Here is a 23,646-nt window from a genome sequence, read left to right as displayed (position 1 = left end):
TTCATACAATGAAATTAAAAAGACAGCGTCCTACGCCTACTTATGTAGAAAAGTAGGTAACATGTTTTTTTTGTCACTGCACCCACCTTGACACATTTCAGGTTTGCCCTATGGTTGACTGGTAAGATAAGATGGCAAAAGGGTATTCGACTATATATTTAAGATACCATGCATGAAATAAAGCACCAGATAATTAATAGGATAGAAATATAAAAATGTGCCTTGAAAACCTAACTGTTTGACAAACATGCAAAGAGAACAAATTGCCAAACGTGAACAATGCATCGTTGAAGAGTTCCGTTCTATTCATCAGCAGTTCCACTTCATCAAATGTCACTTCTACAAATGAAAATACTTGATTTGTTGATGAAAATACTAAGATTACTATATATACATGTCTTTAACATTTGAGGAGTTCCCTCGATTCCTCATGGACCCCGTCGTCAGGACTCTAACTTGACAAAAAATTGTCTTGGAAATGTAATTTGCTTAACAAATACAGTGAAGAGGACAAATCTCCAAACGTGTACTATGCGTCGTTGCAGAGATCCATTCTGATCATCATCAGCAGTTCAACTTCATCAAATGTGACTTTTTTTACATGTGAATGCTTGATTTGTTAAAGAAAATACAAAAATCACAATATGTATGCCTTTCACATTTGGAGTTCCCTCGATTCCTCATGGATACCATCATCAGAACTGAGTTTTGACAAAAACGGGACCAATCTGTATATATATAAATTCAAACAAAAAAAAAATTTTTAAAATCGAATCAGAAATGACGGAGTTCTGGAGTAACAAACATTTAAAAAAAAACATACACACCGAATTGATAACCTCCTCCTTTTGAAATCTTGAAGTCGGTTAAAAACCAACGATGGCCGGCTGCCATTTATATGACGGTACGCAGTGCCCTTGCTAACAAAATTCATCATTACTTGTTTATGTAATATTATACACCAATAAAACTTATATATTTGGAAAGCTAGTAAAATTTACCGTATATTTTGTAATAACAGTAATTGCGGTAAACTTATAATGAAATGAGTTAGAAGCATGTTTTTTCAGTACTTATGCCATCCATGCATGGTAAAAAATCATATATTTTCAAATATTTTGTAAACGACTAGAGTTATGACTACGGTTATTAAGAAACAATAATAGTACGTTTAATTATCTTTCAAACGACACCTGACACGAACTGATCGGTCCCATAACACTTAAAATGTGAACATATATCAATGATGGTCGGCCGCCATCTGTCCCCCCCCCCTTTATTTCGACCCCCCCCCCATAAACTAAAACCGGTCAATTCGTATTCTGAAGATAACGAGGAACACACCCATACCAATTTTAGGTATGGTATTTAGAAGAGATGTCTACGAAAATCGTGAAGGAGACGACTTGTGGTTAATTTGACTATAATCTAAGTATAACGATTTGTTACCACCCATAGCATGCTTCTGTGCTATGCCTACTTTATTTTGGCCTGATTTTACAAGCACCGCACTAAACTGGTCAGACAGTGGGGCTAATGAATTCATAAATTAGTCGTAAGTAGGTTCTGAGGCATTGATTGTGAAGATGAACTTAAGCGCGCGGTTGTTTCATGCGATAAACGCAATTCGTTTGCCGCACACCCATTTTACATCAGATAATGTAATGAATGAATGACAATACATTGTTTAACGCGGTAAACGTAGCGGTAAGCGCATTGTCATTTTTCCAACATTCCGTTGACGCATGCGTCCAAAGCTGTGTTTATCGCATAAAAACTAAGAAGAATTAGAAGCTAAAACTATGGAGTGTGGAATTAAGAGGAGTGACATCTCTTATGGTAGAACTGTTGCAAAAGTGTCCAGCTGTCAGCTATAAATAATAGTTCCAAATCTCTCCAGAGAAGCGAGAGCTAAGAACCTAGGCGTTATTGGCGGAGTGAAGTGCGCTGTCTATGATTTGATTTTTTTGTTCAAGTATTCTAGGTATTGTAGCGCCATCCACCTATTTAAAGTTTTTTGATGACACTTTTTGGTACATGGAGATTTATTTCCTTACCTCCACCTTCCGTAGCTAAAACATTAGAATAATTTATACGAATGACAATAAACAAATTAACGTCGAAAATATATATGCAGGCATTTATGCGGCGCATCAGATTATATTTCGAATCACCAATTTATTTAAAATCTATTATCTCTTCTATATCGTCGGGTTCCGTTTTATTAGGTACTTTTATAAAAATAAAACGTTTCTAGACCACATAATCGATATATAATATACGTCAATTTTGGGTGTCCGCTTAGTAAATTGAAGTCCTTACGCTAAAAAAAAATACGAAAGTACAAGGTAAGTTTCGGTGCGACCGAAAGGTTCGGCAGTTTTTGCGCCGAAACATGATTTTTATGCCGAAACCGAAACTTCGGTCGGACACTAATTATTACGTACAGCAAGGTTAATCATAGTTGGTGGTAGACCTAGCTCTACCTAGTTTTTATTTGAATTATTATTTTGTGGAAACCAGCTTTTGATTATACCTACTAAAGAGCCAATTACATCCAGACTTCCCAATATCGGGCCCGAACTTAATCCCGACGTCGGGCCTGATAATAGTGTACCGTTACACGGAATATCAGCACATCGTTAACAATATTTGAAAAGTAAAAACTGGTTCATATGCAAAAATATCAAACGTTGAACATTTTGGGCAATTAGAGACAAAGTATTATTTACATGTCCAAATATCTTGGAGGATTGAAAACTGGCGACGCCTTGACTGTAATATTCTGTACAAAACAGTCTTTTGAGGGGGAGGGGCACGTCAAATATATGGCTATTTCTACGTAACGTACAAACAGCCATGTCAGATAAACGTCATTGTATGGAACAATACATATGACCATTGGCCAGAGGGGTAAGCTCTTAAAGGCGTCTCCAGTTGTTAAATCCTCCAAGCCAAATATTGTAAAAGATGTGCTGATATTTGGTGAAACGGAAAAATACTCGTGCTCGGGACAGACGTCGGGCCTGACATCGGGCAATAGCTAGTGTATGTGTTTGTAATTGGCACTTAAATTCACTAGTCGGAGATGAAGCACTTACTCGACTCCACCCAAGATGTTTAGAATTGTAACACCACTAGTTTCAGCTTCTAGTTCTATGCGATCACTTCGCCGGCTGAAGTTTATTTTTAAGTTCTGGAGAGCTTCCTCCAATTTTGTAGCCACAGCCGCAGGTAAAGCCTGTAATAATTGTTACTTGTTTTACAACCCAAGTTGTTTAACCCCTGGTGCTAATATTGATACTCGGAAGATTTCAAAATTGGAACACGAGTAGCGTAGCATAGCGAGTGGTTCGAAAAATAGGATCTTGAGCGTTGCGATGGTTTCCAGGCAAGCGGGTTACAATTACAACCGAGGGGGAGGTTTGCTACCGAGTGAAACACAAATTTTCATCACACCAACGCAAGGAAAATACTAACTAAAACGTATCAAATTGAACATTATAAATTTAAAATGTATTATTAAAAATCATCATTTACACGAAAAAAATGTGTAGTCAGACCAGAGACATGTCAAAATCCTATTTCTATGAGTCAGACCAAGCTAAGTTGGCAACGATTTTGATAGCCCAGCCTGTGGAAGTGTTATTTATTGTCATAATTTCATAGAAGTTCGACGTTTAAAATAACACTTATCCTTCTGCCTGTCAAAACTCAAAATCGCTGCCAACTTATCTTGGTCCGACTCCGGAACCAAAACTGAAGAGGTATACAAAAACGGCCCCTATTACCCATATGAGCCATTAAGATTTATACAATAACATTCCTGGTTAAGTATTTAAAAAAATCACAAACATACTCTGGTTTTTCAAAAAATCTAAAAAGTAATTTGGTTGAGAAATGCTACTACAGTATATCGGAATTCATGGAGGATACCTTGTGATATGTTACTGAACACCTTTTAGTCTGTTTAATTGAATTGTCCCTAAAAGTGTTACCTGTGGGTGAATCAACTTTTTTTATTATCCTGTCCCGTTGTCCAAGGGACAACAGTGGCACAGTTTGTTTGAAGAGACGTTGTATGCCGTTCTATTAACATGCTTAGTAGGGGGCCCATTATGGACATTGGTTATAACGACCACAAAAACGCAAGTTTAATACATTGTGTACCATAAAATCAGTATTTCAATGAACTTTTGTCCCCTGGACAACTAATCGTAACCATGGCAACGAGTGACGTTAAAAACTTGATTCTCCCACCTACTATCTTATACCTTTAAACGAGCAATTCTTATATATATATATATATATATATATATATATATATATATATATATATATGTATATTTCCGGGATCTCGGAAACGGCTCTAACGATTTTGCTGAAATCTGGTATATGGGGGTAAACAATCGATCTAGATTAGTCTTATGTTTGGGAAAACGCGTGTTTTCGAGTTTTCATGCGTTTTTCTTTCGACGTTGTTCGTCTGGTCCAGCGGGTTGAGACGCGGACTGCTAAACGAGTGTTACGGGTTCGAATCTCGCCCGGTGATTAACTTTTTTATTTATATGTTCAATTTTATATATAGTTTTTTATTTTTTATTGTTTTAGACAAGTTTAATTTAGGAAAAAAATGTAGTTAAGATTATCACCTATACACCACCATATTACAATAAATAGTTATAACCGAGCAAAGCTCGGTCGCCCAGGTACTTAATATTTATTTTAAGTCACGTTATGCTTGTTACAATACATGTATAAAACATGTAACTATATGTTATTTGTTTTAGTTTTAAGAATTTTGCGACACCCTAACAGGGTCCATGCGCCTGAATGATGGCCCAGCGTAGGCCAGTCCTAGGGACGCATTTATGCGTTAGAGGGAGCAAGTGATATTGCTATCTCATTTCACCGCATAGCTGCGTCCCTTGGACTGGCCTACGCTGGGCCATCGTGTAGAGGAGCCCTTACATTGTAATGGAAAAGTTTACTTGGATGCAAATAAAGATCTCTATCTCTACCATATTATTTAGTTACTACGTTAGTAATTTAGTCGAGTGGCGACGAGTATTTGTGACTTTGCAAGCCTAAACGGTCATTATCAATCTTATCATAGAGATGGAATGGGGGGAGGGGCCGGATGATCTAACGAGATGCACTTATGAAACTTTCAGTAGGAGTAGCAGAGAAAGCGCTATAATTGTTTGTCCAATGTCACAGTCACATTGAAGTGAAAACTTCTTTAGCGACGCTGTGCACTTTTTGTGATGGGGAAATTTTTTTAAACCCGCGACAGGTCACGTGACCGACAGATTGAAAATTCGTAAGACGGACACGTGACCTGATCGAAAAACTGTTACAATGTCATTGCAGCCAGTAGTTACATTTTTAATGTAATATAAATTGTCATGTTTGTATACGATACTTTTATACTGATAAAGCAATTCGTGCAAAATTATTCCCTAACTATTCCAAAATATCAATAATCGGACAGACAGACGGACATGACGAATCTATAAGGGTTCCGTTTTTTGCCATTTGGCTACGGAACCCTAAAAATGCACAACGTTAATATTCAAGTTTTTACTTCTGCCGGCACTCCCGGAGTGCTCCCGTAAATTTTATCATGGTGGGCAACAGATAACCCGACCAAATTATGTAGGTTTTTTTGGTATGTTGTCAGGAATATTATAGTATTTTATGCAACAGTTGTATAAGAAGGATCAAAAAAGGCGAGTGGCGTGAGTTACAATGTGAGCCGGAGCCGAAGGCGTAGGCGAACATTGTAAAGGAATACGCCACGAGCATTTTTTGACCTACTTATACAACGTTGCATACAATATTTTTCTTACGAGTCAACAAAAATAAATCTTAATTTAGGTAAACAAAGCAAAAGTATATAGCCAAGACGCGCGAGCATACCTTGTTACGCGCCCGGCCCGCGGCCGGCCGGTCAGCGACACCTCGTAACTCATGAGGCCCTGGTACTTGCTACTTGCTAAATTAAATTTTTGGACAGTTTTTTCTCAATTTTGGCCACCGTAGCCTACGGAGACTAACAAGCAACGCTAAGCGGTGTTCGTAGTCTATGGGTGTTGCTATATTACTGGTGTCACATGCGCGTTTCTGACTTATGAAGTAATTATTTTTACTATGCAACCAAATGAATATTTTGTAAGTTGGCAGCAATACACTTAGTTTAAAACTGTTTTCGTTTTGGTTTTGTTAGGTTGGTAGCCATTAATCGCAGTAACGTTATAGCGATTAAAAGCACAAGAGCTTTTATGAGGAATAGACAATATAGACTTTTCTTGAAGCCTTTTATGTATGTTCTTATATTCGTGTTAATGAATGCATAAATGACAGATAACAGTAGAGGAGTAGGAAAAAGTGTTTTTAATTTGGCGTATGTTCTGTCCCTCACGGGTGCACATCTATCGGATCTTACCATCAATGGTCCTTATGCTCAATGTGCAGCATAGACCCTTTTGACCATAGATGGTAGGATCAACTAGATGTGCGCCCGTGAGGGACAGAACATACGCAATGAATCAAATTAAAACACGTTTTAATATTTCTGACAACATACCAAAAATAACCTACATAATTTGGTCGGGTTATTTGTCGCCCACCATAAGCCATACTAAAATTTAGTGGGGAATAAAAAAAAATTAGACTGACAAGGACAAACAATCATAGCACTTCTCTGCTACTCCTACTGAAAGTTCCTTAAGAGAATCTCGTTCGGTCATCTGCCGGCTCTACCATTTCATCTCTATACTTATTGTACCTCATGCTTTTGACCAAGCAGTCAAAAATACTCGCCACTCAACTAAATTACTAACGTAGTCCGAACTAGCCTTTATGGATAAAACAAACTTCTAGCTCCCTTTTCACCAGAGACATGTCAAACCTATTTCTATGCTTTTCACTTTGAAGGGATAATTTCTCGGATAAACATTAAAACTGTTATGTTCTTACGCGGGCTTAAAACCATCTTTACACCAAATTTCATGTAAATCGGTTCAGCTAGCTCAGCATTTATTTGATTCCTCATACAAACTTCCACCACCCTTTTGCCTACTCCTATGTTCCTCCCCGGGACTATAGTTTTACTTTCATATTCAATTATATATTATAATTTATAGTTCTAATGCTACTTACGTAAATTATAAATCATTTAAAATTGTATGGGCTGTCTGAAATAAAAGTTTTATGATACCATAATAATTGAATTCAGCATCCCCGATTTATACGAAAACAACACCAAACTTGGCCTAGCAGCTTAAATGATATAGATATCAAGATAAAGTTGATGCCCCCCACGAATACATAAAAAATCTAATAAATCTAGCATTAGCCCCTACCTTCACTTTGCAAATTGTGTCACTTTCTACATTTGTAGCACTTTCAATAATCTGCACAAAATGCATGTTACTTGTTTCCGTTCAAACTGCCGACTGGCAATCTGAAATTATAGGTCCTCCTACTGCAGTTTTGTGCCTTATCAAGCACTTTACGGATGTTTGCGGTATTTTCAAAAAGATAACTACATTTATGCGCAACTCATTTATTTTAATAGGTCAATATCAATATATTTATATTAACTAATAACCATAATAATTGACACTGTTTTTTTCCAACTTCAGTTTATGTACCTGAAAAGCAAAAAAAAAATGCTGTAGCAAAATTAAAACATATGATGAAATAAAATAATACTGTAGATTTCTCAGAAACTAATTATCTTCAAAGATATCAAGATATATGCTTGTCTATGGTTGTTCATCATTTAGAGAGCTGTCTGCTAGTTTTTAATTTCTCAGTTCGCCCAATGCGAAAGAGGTGTGTTAAGTACTAGCAAAGAGAATTTGAAGTAGAGGTGGATTGTCAAAGAAAACTTTGTAGCCACGGTAAATTTACTGCCATCTTTCGGTGAGCGTCAGAATGGCGGGTGTACCTAAATAAAATTAAATGAAAACCATACCATATTTTTGTACCTAATTTGTACTATTTAGTACCTGTTTAAAAAAAAAAATTACCTCACGGTACTTAAAGTTATCACCAAAAAACAGTACACCCGCCATCCTGACAGTCAGAATGGCGGGTGTACTTTATTACGCTATATTCCCGTGGTTATTGATAAATTCTATAAAAGCCAAATTTTTGTACCTTCATATTCAATTATAATTTATAATATGAGCCATTTTGTTTGTGGTTTTCAAGTTTTGCTCATTTATATTTTGCTTGCTATTACAATTTTGCAGGCGTTATAATTTTTCAAGTTATCGAACTCATTTTTAAGAAAAAACGCTACGGTACAATTATTTTTATTAAGCCAGGATTTAGTACCTTTAATGTTTATTCTGTTAAGTTCAAATAACTCAGAAAATCATGTCGAAAGATGTGAGAGTCAGGATGGCGGGTGTACTGTTTTTTGATGATAACTTTGTGTACCGCGAGGTACAATTTTTTTTAACGGAGGTACTAAATAGTACAAATTAGGTACAAAAATATGGTATGGTTTTCATTTAATTTTATTTAGGTACACCCGCCATTCTGACTCTCACATCTTTCGACACATGATTAAAACTTTTAGAACGCCATTTGACTTTGATCCTTATTCTTTCACTGATTTAAATATCAAAGTTGCGCCATCTAATAGAGCGTAGGCCAAAGGTTATAGCGCCATGCTCGAAACGATGCCGCCATACCGCTATTTCAAATTATCTTTGTACTGGAGATCTCCAGTATGACTAGGCAATGATAAGCTTAGTATAAAATTGGAATTTAATCTTATACAATTTAGGAGTCTTTATTTACCTGCAGGTATATATTTTCTCCATAGTAGTCTATAATGTGGTCTGTAAACAAAAATAAATGATTAGAAAAAGTTATATTTTATGTTACCTTACATGTGCTTTCAGATATTACCATACCATATTTTCCCCATGGTTTAGTGAGCCAGGCTAAGCAGTTCATCATATACGCTTTATTATATTATTTCATTGCGATTCGTCACGCGTTTCGGTGTCGGGTCCATGGTTATCCTACTCTGCCGAACTAAACTAGATGCGTTTAAGCTATTTATAGATTAACAGAAACAAAAGATGCTAGTACCTTTGTAGGCAGTAAAAGGGGTTAAAAAGCTCACGAGAGTCATGAGATTTCAACACTCCAGGGTTCTCCCTGAAAAATTGAAATCTGAAATAATAGTGGATTGTACAAGGGCACAAAGCGATCCATTTTTATCCGAGGCAATTTATAAGTCGAGGATAGGGTTTCTGCTCGAGAATTCACGAGGCGAGAAATCTCGAGAAATTTGTCCCTTGTAGAGGCGAAAAAAAAAAAACTGCCTCGAGAACTCGAGAAATAAATCTCTTGTGATAAGTAAAAAGAAAACACGCGTATAACACATGATATGTATCTTCTTTATTTCATTATGCAGTTAAATAACTGTACATAAAAAATATTCTTTAACATTTTCAGGTACTTATTAACATTTATTAGTCCGACCCTTGATCCGTCCCCTATTGTTCTGGCTTCAGTCGATTTACATGTTTTGAAACTTTTGAACCTTCTTACCTTCGTCTCGTCTCGATTTAGGTTCATTACTATACTTCATTTTTTTATAGCATTAGATAAAAGGTAAACGATCTTGATGTGTCTTTTTAATGAAAAAAACTATTACTATTACTTATCAAAGCAATGTAAATGATCGTATTTGATTTATCATTGTTACATTTTTGCCGCGCCTTATTTTTCAAATGTTTTTAATAAAAAGCGGCCAAGTGCGAGTCGGACTCGCCCATGAAGGGTTCCGTACCATTTATGACGTATTAAAAAAAAATTACTTACTATATCTCGTTCAAACCTATTTTCGGTGGAAGTTTGCATGGTAATTTATATCATGTATTTTTTCTTAGTTTTTTCATTCTGTTATTTTAGAAGTTACGGGACACACACACACACACACACACATTTTACCACTTTGGAAGTGTCTCTCGCACAAACTATTCAGTTTAGAAAAAAATGATATTAGGAACCTAAATATCATTTTTGAAGACCTATCCATAGATACCCCACACGTATGGGTTTAATGAAAAAAATTTTTTTTTTAATTTTATGACGTATTAAAAAAAAAACTACTTACTAGATCTCGTTCAAACCAATTTTCGGTGGAACTTTGCATGGTAATGTATATCATATATTTTTTTCAGATTTTACATTCTGTTATTTTAGAAGTTACAGGGGGGGGACACATTTTACCACTTTGGAAGTGTCTCTCGCGCAACTATTCAGTTTAAAAAAAAAATGATATTAGAAACCTCAATACCCCACACGTATGGGTTTGATGAAAAAATATTTTTTGAGTTTCAGTTCTAAGTATGGGGAACAATCTTAATTCGATTCATAGAATACATCTACTTACCAAGTTTGAACAGTATATTAGCTCTTATAGTTTCGGAAAAAAGTGTCTGTGACATAATCGGACAGACAGACGGACATGACGAATCTATATGGGTTCCGTTTTTTGCCATTTGGCTACGGAACCCTAAAAAGACACCTCAAGATCGCTTATCTTAGTTATCTTCTTTCGAATGCTAAAAAAACGAATGCCATGTAATAACAAACAATTTTATTACAAAACTAAATTACAATTGATAAATCAAATCATTCTGATATATTCCTATTAGCCATATAGCACAAATTTTAGCAGCTTCATTGTTACGTTTAGTAAGTCTAAGTGGTAGTAAAACTGCTGTAAGTTTGTCACATCGAGTTAAATTAATGGACTGGAATATTCTTGCCTAATTAAATACCATATTATCGTTTGTTTACATTTCGTTAAATACCTAAAGAAATACACTATAGCTTTTTAATTTTTTTAAATTATAAGTTGAATTTTTAATAATTAGTGCAATATATGGTAACTAAAACCATCTGTTACATTATTGATCTAATGTAACCTACGACTCCTCTATGAATTTGATTAGCAATAAACAAAAATGAAAAAAAAAAAAGTATTGTTTTTGGAAACTATCAAAATTTGTCGAGATACTCTAGAAACTCGAGAAATCCTGGTAAAGAATTCCCGTGCCTCAAAAATAAAAAATCGAGAAACCCTAATCGAGGATAAAATGGATATTTATGCCCGAGTTATACACTCTGCTTTTCACTTCGATTGCAAGGAGAATTTACAACACAAATCCAAGATTTTAGGTTATTCTACCGTATTTGTTCAAGACTAAAGAAAATCGTACTCGGCCCGGTCGGGGTTGCGCCAGCAGGGCTGGCAGTTTGTCTGGCAGAATTTGAATTTTATTGCTAAGTTTATAAGGTGTCGACTTACGTGAGTGAATAACTCGGAGATCGCGAGCGGCGCGGCGCGGGTGAATTAAATCCTTTGATACCTATGGAAGTGTCCTACGCGGGCGATCTCCGAATGCCGTTGGGTCGCCGGCGCCGCGCCGCGTCGCATCGCGAGTTATTCGCTCAAGTAAGCCACTGCGTAAGGGTCGTAATAGATGATTTTACTTTATGCCTTAGAGCATAATCAGCAATTTTATTTCGCTTACACGCGACTTAAATGTCAATTTTACGAGCATGAGAAGTGAAATTGCATCTGCTAATACTTCTACGCTTAAAGGGTCTAGCAGGCTAAGCGAACTAGAGGTGCCCCCAACGACGGATTTGGTCATTCTTTCAGGTGGTGTACTGGCAAGTCCTAAGAACACTATGCTTAATATCAGTCCTCGATCTTCTTTTGTTTTCGAGTTATTCAGGATAATGTAAAATAATCAGTGTATCATTGAAAGTGGCATATTTTGTAGACTGTTCAAGTTAGGTTAACGAAACAAAATTATATTTGACAATAATAAAATAGGCTACAAAATACACATTTTTAACCCACGTCATGTACTTATACTTCATTGTGTAAAAAAACATTTTATTTTTCTTCAGATTTATTTTTTTACTTTTCCCGGAGGTACACCTCCAGAAAAAATGTGCATGGATAGCCACTAGTACCCGCTACATACACATATAAAAATATTTTCGTAAACCTTCGTGCGTCATGTCAAAAAAAAATAACATCGAATAAGTAGTTAGGAGCATATGTAAACAAAGTACTAGTGCAGGGTGTAGGTAAGTTAGTATGTAGGTGTGTAACCTTTTCTTATAAACCTATTTATAATGCATCAACGATGACATGTCAACGTTGATAACATTTGACACATATTCTAGCTGCATATGTTTTATTTGCATTTTGTGTTAGAAAATGGATAACACTAAGTGTAACTCTTGTGAAAAAACATTAAAAAATATTGATGGGAAGAAAAAATGCATAAAAACTGGTCAAGAGGCTGATTTATATAGCAAATGCACTAATAAGCTAATTTATATCAATGATATTTTGTGTGGTAAGTGTCGACTTTTGGTGTATAAACATAAAGTAGTAGCATCAACGTCTACGTGTAGCAGCACAGCACTTGGCGATGCTGGCTCTTCGTCTGCAACCTCCGACGCGTCCGATTATAATTTATCCGATGATGATAATTTTGTGTGTGATTCAGAGGAACGATTTGAAATTAGTACTAATACTACTAATTCAGCCTATATTCGTCCCACTGCTGGGCACAGGCCTCCTCTCATGCGCAAGAGGGCAAAAAGGGAGGGAGGGGAAATTAGTATCCCCTCAATATTTTTTAATGTTTTTTCACAAGACTTACACTTAGTGTTATCCATTTTCTAACACAAAATGCAAATAAAACATATGCAGCTAGAATATGTGTCAAATGTTATCAACGTTGACATGTCATCGTCGATGCATTATAAATAGGTTTATAAAAAAGGTTACACACCTACATACTAACTTATCTATACCCTGCACTAGTACTTTGTTTACATATGCTCCTAACTACTTATTCGATTTCTTTTTGACATGACGCACGAAGATTTACGCAAATATTTTTATATGTGTATGTAGCGGGTACTAGTGGCTATCCATGCATATTTTTTCTGGAGGTGTACCTCCGCGAAAAGTAAAAAAATAAATCTGAAGAAAAATAAAATGTTTTTTTACACAATGAAGTATAAGTACATGCCGTGGGTTAAAAATATGTATTTTGTAGCCTATTTTATTATTATCAAATATAATTTTGTTTCGTTAATCTAACTTGAACAGTTTACAAAATATGCCACTTTTAATGATACGCTGATAATTTTACATTATCCTGAATAACTCGAAAACAAAAGAAGATCGAGGACTGATATTAAGCATAGTGTTCTTAGGACTTGCCAGTACACCACCTGAAAGAATGACCAAATCCGTCGTTGGGGGCACCTCTAGTTCGCTTAGCCTGCTAGACCCTTTAAATGGCAAGTAAAGCTATCCCAGGCCGACCCGGACGGACGACGGACTTTCTCTCCCACGAAGGCGATTGGCACGTCGCTCCGATGTGTGAGAGGGAGAGGGGCTATAATACGCGCATAGCGTTGTCTCGCTCAATCATAGGAGCGACGCGCGAATCAGATACATAATTATTTAATGAAAGGTATTATTTACCTTGAAACTTGCCAATAACTTGTGAGTTTGCAACGTTCAGACCCGAGAACAAAGCAACATTGTTATTAATACAGGTTCATTATACATATCTTTTGTAATTCTCTTTGTGTCATTTCAGATGTTACCATACCATATTTTCCCCACGGTTTTGTGAGCCAGGGATAACTAAGTAATTCATCATTTTTTCTGTATGAAAAAGATTTTACTCTCCTACAGCATTTATTCAAAGAATACAAATGTAGATATAGCAGTGAAAGACAATACAGGCTGTTAAATAGTTACTTACTTGTGACAATTCAGGTTGGCGACGAACGTGCCTCGATAACATGGTGTCTACCATGCCCTAGCCGTGTTAGCCCAGACTCATTCAGCACCTTAAAATAAAGCGTGGTAAGTTAATAAGAGTATTCTAATAAAAACGTCTCGTACATTCGTTTCAGTGACTATCAGATGTTACCATACCATATTATCCCCACGGTTTAGTGAGCCAGGGATAACTAAGTAGTTCATCACATAGTTATTTTCATCACACTTGCACGAAAAAGATCGTATTTCATACAGGTGTACTGAAGGACAAAGGCCTATATTGTTCCCGCGGGAGTTATGGATTGCAAAAAAAAAAAAAAAAAAACTATAACTCCCTAGAGAGTTATATACTTGGCTGTTAATGTTTAAAAATATTTGTTTTGAATAATTTAATAGCAGTTTAAAATAATTTCACATAATTTTTAATTGGGGCTGAATGCCGAATAGCTCTGTGCCTTCAATACCTAACCTGTATTGACAATATGGCGGACGAATTGTTTGATATATGTCACCATATTTAAGAAATATTTCGTTTAAAATTTAGTGTGAAATTGCATCTGCTAATACTTCTACGCTTAAATTTAAATGGCAAGTAAAGCTATCCCAGGCCGACCCGGACGGACGACGGACGTTCTCTCCCACGAAGGCGATTGGCACGTCGCTCCGATGTGCGAGAGGGATGTCGCTATAATACGCGCATAGCGTTGTCTCGCTCAATCATAGGAGCGACGCGCGAATCAGATACATAATTATTTAATGAAAGGTATTATTTACCTTGAAACTTGCCAATAACTTGTGAGTTTGCAACGTTCAGACCCGAGAACAAAGCAACATTGTTATTAATACAGGTTCATATACATATCTTTTGTAATTCTCTTTGTGTCATTTCAGATGTTACCATACCATATTTTCCCCACGGTTTTGTGAGCCAGGGATAACTAAGTAGTTCATCATTTTTCCTGTATGAAAAAGATTTTACTCTCCAGTGAAAGACAATACAGGCTGTTAAATAGTTACTTACTTGTGACAATTCAGGTTGGCGACGAACGTGCCTCGATAACATGGTGTCTACCATGCCCTAGCCGTGTTAGCCCAGACTCATTCAGCACCTTAAAATAAAGCGTGGTAAGTTAATAAGAGTATTCTAATAAAAACGTCTCGTACATTCGTTTCAGTGACTATCAGATGTTACCATACCATATTATCCCCACGGTTTAGTGAGCCAGGGATAACTAAGTAGTTCATCACATAGTTATTTTCATCACACTTGCACGAAAAAGATCGTATTTCATACAGGTGTACTGAAGGACAAAGGCCTATATTGTTCCCGCGGGAGATAGGATTGCGAAAAAAAAAAACTATAACTCCCTAGAGAGTTATATACTTGGCTGTTAATGTTTAAAAATATTTAATTTGAATAATTTAATAGCAGTTTAAAATATTTTCACATAATTTTTAATTATGGCTGAATGCCGAATAGTTCTGTGCCTTCTTTACCTAACCTGTATTGACAATATGGCGGACGAATGTTTGATATATCTTATACCTTTAAACGAGCAATTCTTGTATATATATATATATATATATATATATTTCTGTGATCTCGGAAACGGCTCTAACGATTTCGCTGAAATTTGGTATATGGGGTTTTTTGGGGGTATACAATCTATCTAGATTAGTCTTATGTTTGGGAAAACGCGTGTTTTCATGCGTGAAAACACGCGTGAAAACACGTTTCGACGCAGAATATGGTGTCTAATTTCGTGTTACCGGCCACTGTCCGTCTGGTCCAGCGGGTTAAGACGCGGACTGCTAAACGAGTGTTACGGGTTCGAATCTCGTCCGGTGACTAACTTTTTTTTTTATATGTTCAAGTTTATATATAATTTTTAATTTTTATTGTTTTAGACAAGTTTAATTTAGTAAAAAAATGTAGTTAAGATACACCACCATATTACAATAAATAGTTATAACCGAGCAAAGCTCGGTCGCCCAGGTATAGTTATATTATAACCGAGCAACGCTCGGTCGCCCAGGTATAGTTATATTATAACCGAGCAACGCTCGGTCGCCCAGGTACTGTCACCATATTTAAGAAATATTTCGTTTAAAATTTAGTGTGATGAAAAACATTGTAACTCTGGGGTTAAGAATATTGCAAACTCGGGTTTTTTAATTAAGGCCGAGCCACACCGCTTGCGTGCGTAGCACGAGTGCGTCGACGTGCACAGCACCCCTGTCACACCTGGTTAGGCGCACGTCACGCAACGCAAGTGCTGCAGAGTGCTGCACACGCCACGCAGGCGCACACTGCAGCTCTGTCGTGCGTGCACACCCGCCGATATAAATTTGCGTATTATTTCCTAGTTTCTAAACGACTACCAATGTTCGACAGCAGTTTATCGGACGAAGAGGAAGCACTCCTCTTACTTTAACACAAAATACTCCTGCGACATTACTTTCATGTTATTATACTCACCTTACAAAAGCTGCATGTTGCTTGAACAATTTTGTCAAAATTACACACGGCGGCATGGTGCGAATAATATCAAATGAACTGACTTCCAGAGTCAAAACTTGCCCGAAAATATAGAAGCAAGGAGTCAAAACTTGGAACACACTGCATTAAGGCCTTTGCTTCGTACTAATGCAAGGTCACCTATTTAATGCCGCTATTGCAATTAGAGAAAAAAAATGTCCCACTTCAATCGAGATAGTTGAGAGTACATAATATTATTCATCGCACAATAGTTCATAATACATAAACTGAGCTTGTATTCCAACAGTACATAAATCGATTTGTTCCCACATTACTTTTTTTGTAGTCTTTGTGCTTTATGTTGTAAATACATTCGTATCGACGAACCATTTCAATTACTTTTTCATTTATCACGGAATCCTTATTAAAAACCAGCACGCGCACCGCCAGAGTTGTAAATAAAGACAAGAGAGCTGCGCGTGTCCGAAGGTTCGCCCTCTCATAGGGAACTCCGTTAAACACAACGTCATCACTGCACGTAACGAAGCGACGTTGCCGCTCCGCTGCGTCCACGCGTGTACGCAGCCGGTTTGTCTCGTCGGAGCTGCAATGCGCGCAGGTCACGCAAGCGGTGTGTCATATCTTATGAGAATTCTTAGTTTACAAAACAACGGGACGCGTACGTGCACGTCTACGCACACGCAACGGGTGTGGCCTGGCCTTTACCACCGTCGTTTCCAAAATTTCACTTACCCCCCTCGTTGCATAATGTACTTACTATTAAATATTACCTTATTGATTTTAAGTTGGTGTTAAAATTTAAAGTTAACATTCAGGAGGCATCAATAAAAAAAGATGGAATAAGTACAATGCTTACCTAATAGTATTCATTCTAATAAGTTGGAACCATACAGTCAATCTGAAAGAACGTATAATAATTATTAGAAAAGTCTTTCCAAATAAAGCTACTTTTTGTACCATAGCAATTATTTTATCAGTGAAAAAATTTCGTCAACGATATTATGATATATGCTTGTAAATACCATCATGTAAATATTTTATTAACAGTATTTCAATTCATTTAAGCAAGTACTTTTTTGAGAAAGCATACCTTTTGCAACAATTGTTTGCAAGTGTGCCACATCTTGTATACTTCTGGAAAAAAGGATAACTAAATAATTATGAGGGTTGGTACACAAAATAAAACTATATTTTTTTCAATAATCAGGAAAGATCAATCATCAAACTACAGCTAGGGGCGATACGTATAGTCATCACAGTAAGTATATGTTACAATACTGAGGGTCGAGATGCTACATCCTGCATGAGGAGTCATTTACTTACAAATAGGCTGCTTCAGGTTCTCGTGTACTGTAATTTTATTATTCCTATACTTTATCGCAGGTAAAAACTTACCATTGGATTAATTCCTCATCCAGATAGATCACGGTAGTTTAGGCATACTGGTATATGCAGCACACCATCCTGTAAATAAGAGATTTGGATTTTGAGTTTCATGTATTACATTTTATGTTTCAACAAGTAATTTTTGTAATATCAGAAAAGATCAATCATCAAACTACAGCCAGGGGCGATACAAATAGTCATCACAAATCACAATATAATGTAAAGTTTCAATAATTTATGCGTAATTTAATTTTTATTTAAAACTTACCTCATTCTTATTTTCGTCGTGCAGCTTTGCTAAAGTGGCGTTCAGTTGTACTAGTCCATCCTGTAGGTTGAAATGAATATATATACTTACATAATGTTATTAAAAGCTTAAGAAATATTTTTTGTTAAACAATCAGAACAGATCAATCATCAAAATAACAGCCAGGGGCGATACAAATAGTCATCATTGTAAGTACTTAATGTACCTAATTAATTTGTCATTAATTTTGTAATAAATAAATATTTGAGGGACATTCTTACACAAATTGACTAAGTACCCACTAGGCCAGAACAGCCGTATAATATTCAAACTAACCTCATATATTCTTTGTTTTTCAAATCCACTCCTTGGTCTTCTGTTCACTATGCAGTTTTGTGACGGTATTCTAAAAACAAAAATAGATCTATTAGTTTAGCTACATTCAGTTTCAAAACGAGCTTCTGAAATTATTTAAATAATTATCAGAATAGATCAATCATCAAACATCAGCTACGGGCGATTCATATAGTCACCACAGTATTTTGAAATAACATTACTTTTTATTTTTTTAATATGATATTTAAACTAACCTTTTTTTTTTTCCAGTGCCATTCCATTATATCCTTCAAGAACCAAGAAGTCCTTGCCTGTAAAGAAACAAAGAAAATGAATACTGATGATGAATTTACCCTAATAAACTGATTTTATGATCTTTAACTATCAGAACAATCGATCATCAAATATCAGTTAGGGGCGATACATAAGTCATCACAATTATTAAGAATACATAAAATACAAAATAATTAATGACATTATGCTCACTTTAAAATTAATGAAGGTGTGTAGATTTTCAATTTATATATTCCAATCTTCAATTGAATTCTAAATTTAAATGTTCAATTTGATTCCTGTAAAAAAAAAACAAATCTTTAACATTCAGATCCATTTCAGATTCAATTGAAATCAACAATTAAAAAATATATTGTCAGGAAAGATCAATCATCAAGAATCAGACAGGGGCGATACATATAGTCATCATTTAAAAAACCAAATTAGCTACTGTACTGGTGGTACTCTGCAGAGGTAATATTTTTGTAACATACTTTGATATTGTAACACTTTTTATAGACCGCGAGCCAGGAACAGATTTTCATGACCAATCGCCTCCCGCGCGAAAACTCGTCAGCTGCCGCTCCGTTGGTGGGTTAAGGGATGGCAGCCACCGGAACAAGTAAAACAAAAATAATTTGTCATCGCTTCCAGTTTGATATTTTGTCAGATGATATGATACCTGGTCGCATGAACATGTAAAAAAATAAGCGCTTTACTTTTTCATGGTAGTAATAACAAAATCATGAAACTTTACATAACTTTATATACAGGCGTTTCAAATAAATCAAATAAACGGATTGCGCAATTTACCCATTACGCATACTTTGCGGACATAAGAGTGGTAAGGCGCGTAGTTTTTACATGATCATTTTACAGCAGCTTCCCACCGCGATACAACCGGCTGACGGTTTTTTAAATTTAAAACTGCATCTAACCTATCGTCTGACAGTGTCAGCCGCGAGGCGATGACTGACGAAATCTGCTCCTGGGCCGCGATCTATTACCATTACCCATTAAAAAATTGTATATTAATGTCAATCCATAAAAAAAAAAAAACTTACCAAATATCACTTCTGGTTTGATCTCATGCACAAATTCAATCTGTAACAATATAAAGTAATTAAAATTTCAAGAGTAATATGAATAATTCATTCGGAATACGAGTGTAAGAATGATTGTCACACTCAACCCTTGGTTGTGCGGCCATGGGATCACACAACTTACACGGAGTGTGATAATGTTCCTGACCAGAGTCACGCGCAACAGTAGTTCTGTTCACACATCGGCTTTGGCAGGGTCATACATTTCACAGACTATTTCATAATAGTCGACTATCTTCATAGATAGACCAAGCAACAAGAAGGTATAGAGGGCTTGGAACACAATTTTTGAGTTCGTAACTTTGTTTGGACTAGTTAGGAGGTGAAAAAATCAAAAGTCCCCGGCCGTAGCCCTTGAGCCGAGGCCGGAGGGAAGGGGGGTATTAAGGTCCCTGGAGGAGAGACCCTGAAAAGCTGAGAATGTTTGTGTAAAAAGAAAGAGATAAGAAAGAATTTTGTTAAAAACCAAACAAAAATTAGAAAAGAATCAACAGCGAAGAAGGCGAAATCACTGTAACTTATTTAAGACGTGCATACGATAAGTGACGACAGTGGACATTTATTTAAAGTTGCCGATAATTATGTTTATGAGCAAATAGTAGAAAAATTGCCTTCACCTGTGTTGGTTCCAAACGGTTAACGCATTTATTACAAATTTGACGAGGCTATTGATGTTTATAAACAATAATTTCTTGTAAAAGTGATAAATGTAATAATAATAAATACTTAATGATTGTTATGAATTAACCCTTTATTTTTTCACTTAATTCAACTTGTCACACCCGTCACAATGTTCTGTCACACCCGTCATAGGTAATAATAATTAATTTAAAAAATCAACACATATTTTTTTTATCTTTAAACCATAGAAATAAAATAATCATTTCTTTTTAAACACATTAATTATGATTAAGTTAAAAAAAAATCTTTAATTTCGTCGTGCATATCACGTAACATAGGTTGTGATACGTGCAATAGTTGACGTCACACCCGTCACATGACTTTGAACAGTCATATCTTTACTTGTAAATATTTATATCATTTTTTTCTTATAATATACATACATTACAGTGAGAATTATACAACAGTAAAGCAGTCGTGTAATTAACCATACTGTGCATAAAGTTAGGAGCCAACGTTCGAGATGAAATGCCACCCGTCACCGCGGACTGACCCATATATATTTTTTATATACATTTACGCTTTTGTTATGTACACTATAAGTTTACACTATTATTATTTTTACTGTACATATATATGGTGCTACTTTATCGCACTAGTGCGAAAATTAGCATATTACGTTACTGTGCCGAACATTTAAAGGGCCATATGTACTGTAAAACGTTGTACGATACATGTGCGAATAGGTAATTCGCAACTCGTGTCGATTTAACACTCCCTTTGGTCGTGTTTTAATTTATCGCCACTCGTTTTGAATTTCCTATTTTTCGCACTTGTATCGTAATGTACTATTTCAATTGTACATCGAAATTTAAAATTAGGAAACTATAGGTCTATAACCAAATCAATGTGTAGTAGCTATTAGCTAAGTTGCTCATATGTTTATTTTAAGACTGTTTGTTTCTCAATAATAAAAAAAACATTTCAACGAAATCGGTTCAGCCGTTTAAGCGTGACGTACTTTGACATACATTACATTTACATTTAACAGTACATTTTTTTTTTTACTTCGGAATGGCGTCAATGTGATACCATAATTAATTTAGCACCCGATATATATGAAAACTATACCAAACACGTCCTAAGCAGCTTCACTGATGAAGATATCAAGATCAAATTGAGGGCCCCAAATAAACTTTCAAGAGTGGATATCTCAAAAACGAGACAAGATATCGAAAAACTTGACTAAATAAAACGAATTTAATCAACTTCCATTGAAGTTCTCATGTCGCTAAGATGCATAGTTTCCAAGATATAATCGAAAAATGGGACCTTTGAATCCCCCTTTCTCCCTGGGCTCAAAGGCGGGAACTGATATGTTCACCTCCTTACTAGTTCAAAGAAAGTTACAAAGTTAAGAATTGTGTTCCAAGCATTTCCCTCCATAACTTTTTTGAGCATTTGTTGCCTGGCCTAAGAGTTAAGTTTGCTTTGTTTGAGTAAAATTATTGTTACACTATGTGTCCAACTCCCACAGTGAGAATGTCTAGAATATTGAATTGACAGAAAGCTACAATTCTAACAACTGTAAGTGATGTACGGACGAACGCGTTATGCTATTTCAGTCCCAGTAAAAAAAGGACCGAGGTTGACTGAAGTAGTATGAAAAATACGAATGTTTCCGAGAAAATACGATGGCAAAGGATTGTTCACTATATTTGTATAGTATGCCACCTGTAGGGTTAATTAAGTCGTTAACACTTACCTAATAGCTCTTCTGGTTTATCCTCATTAGGATCTGGAACAACAAAATAACACATAATACTATAATGAAATGCAAAAGAATAATATGATATGACATAATCTGTATCTAACAATTTGTGTCAATAGTTGTCACACTCAACCCTTGGTTATGTGGCCATGAGATCACACAACTTACACGGAGTGTGATAATGTTCCTGACCAGAGTCACGCATGACAGTAGACCTGTTCACACATCGGCTTTGGCAGGGTCAAGCAAGTATATATCCTAATTATTATCATTACCTATAGTTTAGAAGCTACATGAAATGGACAAATGGAAATTGACAGGCAAAGTAGCTTGGTTTGTTAACACACATGTTGCTTATTATTACATAGCTCATATTTAATTATATCCCTATGAGGGATAATAAGAATGCATCATTTATAATCTGGAAGTCACCAGCAATATTAACACTTTATTCTTTCTACAAATTAATTTGTTTTGTTTATGAATAAAACTATTCTATTCTAAAATTAAATCAAATCTAAATCATTAGGCGGGTCCACACAGAGCGAACAAGCGAGCACGTACGTGCGAGGCAATGTCCTCGGGCACAAACCGGCCAGTGTAGATGTGCCTCGGGCGAGGAAAAGGCCGAGGCGGCACGTGCGTTTTCCTCGCCCGAGGCATGTGTACACTGGCCGGTTTTTGCGTGAGGAAATTGCCTCGTGCGTATGCTCACTCTGTGTGGACCTGGCTATAATTAAATGCTGGTGGCATATTGGTAGACTGACAGACATACCAAGATGAGAAATGATTTGATAAGTTCTGATTCTGACTACATAACCTTAAAAAGTAAATGCATAGTTACCTATTTTTTAGATGTGCATCGTATTCAGTCTGGCCACAGGAACTAGATTCACCTCTCTTAGCCAGTTTCACTTGTGGTAACTGAAATGTATAAATTAATTAAAATCCACAGACTACCCCTGAACGAAATAAAACAAAATAAGAAGATTTATCAGTAAGGTGGTAAGTTTGAAATCATACATTTTCATACGAACGAGACTATAAATATATATTCATCATTTAAACTGTTGGCTACTGTCTACAAATTACAAAATATCCAAATTTTATTCAATTACTTTTACTCACCATAAAGAGGTAATAAGTCTCCAGGCAGCTCCTTAGTTTAATTTATTCCATTATCAAGTATTTCATCATCTTGTTTGTTTCATGAATGCGAACCTGAAATATTTTTCTTGCATAAGTAACAAATAAAGAGTTTAAAAATTTTGATGCTAAAGTAACAAGATTCAGTAAGGTGGTATATTTAAAATCATTTAGTTCATACGAACGAGACTATAATTAAAATCATCATTTCAAAAAGAATTATCAAAAATATATGGGTGATTTACATATTAAGCTCACCTTTTAGTTTATAGCAGCAAGTTCCAATCCACCCCTGAAATATAAAACAAATTGAGTAAAGAAAAAACACCACATGTTCTGTAATAACCACTTGACTCACCTCATTTCACAAAACGGATATTAAAAGGGACTAAC

General features: G+C 35.8%; 1 long non-coding RNA gene across 1 annotated transcript in view; it reads right to left on the bottom strand.

Annotated features, from left to right (window-relative positions):
- The window catches only part of LOC133523631 (uncharacterized), a 25,638-nt gene extending 1,992 nt beyond the window's left edge, over positions 1–23,646 (bottom strand). The window contains exons 1-16 of the long non-coding RNA XR_009800251.1: positions 23,512–23,646; positions 23,236–23,328; positions 22,952–23,031; positions 22,102–22,134; positions 19,677–19,716; positions 18,826–18,911; positions 18,594–18,650; positions 18,340–18,409; positions 18,025–18,084; positions 17,766–17,834; positions 17,461–17,504; positions 17,227–17,268; positions 14,645–14,979; positions 13,565–13,938; positions 8,821–8,861; positions 7,368–7,658 (exon numbers count right to left, since the gene is read on the bottom strand). This is a non-coding gene — a long non-coding RNA (uncharacterized LOC133523631). The remainder of the gene's footprint in view (positions 1–7,367; positions 7,659–8,820; positions 8,862–13,564; positions 13,939–14,644; positions 14,980–17,226; positions 17,269–17,460; positions 17,505–17,765; positions 17,835–18,024; positions 18,085–18,339; positions 18,410–18,593; positions 18,651–18,825; positions 18,912–19,676; positions 19,717–22,101; positions 22,135–22,951; positions 23,032–23,235; positions 23,329–23,511) is intronic.

This window comes from Cydia pomonella, chromosome 12, assembly GCF_033807575.1.
Source record: "Cydia pomonella isolate Wapato2018A chromosome 12, ilCydPomo1, whole genome shotgun sequence".
NCBI lineage: Eukaryota > Metazoa > Arthropoda > Insecta > Lepidoptera > Tortricidae > Cydia > Cydia pomonella.
Note: the sequence above shows the minus strand (reverse complement) of the source record. Positions and strands in the feature narration are given on the sequence as shown.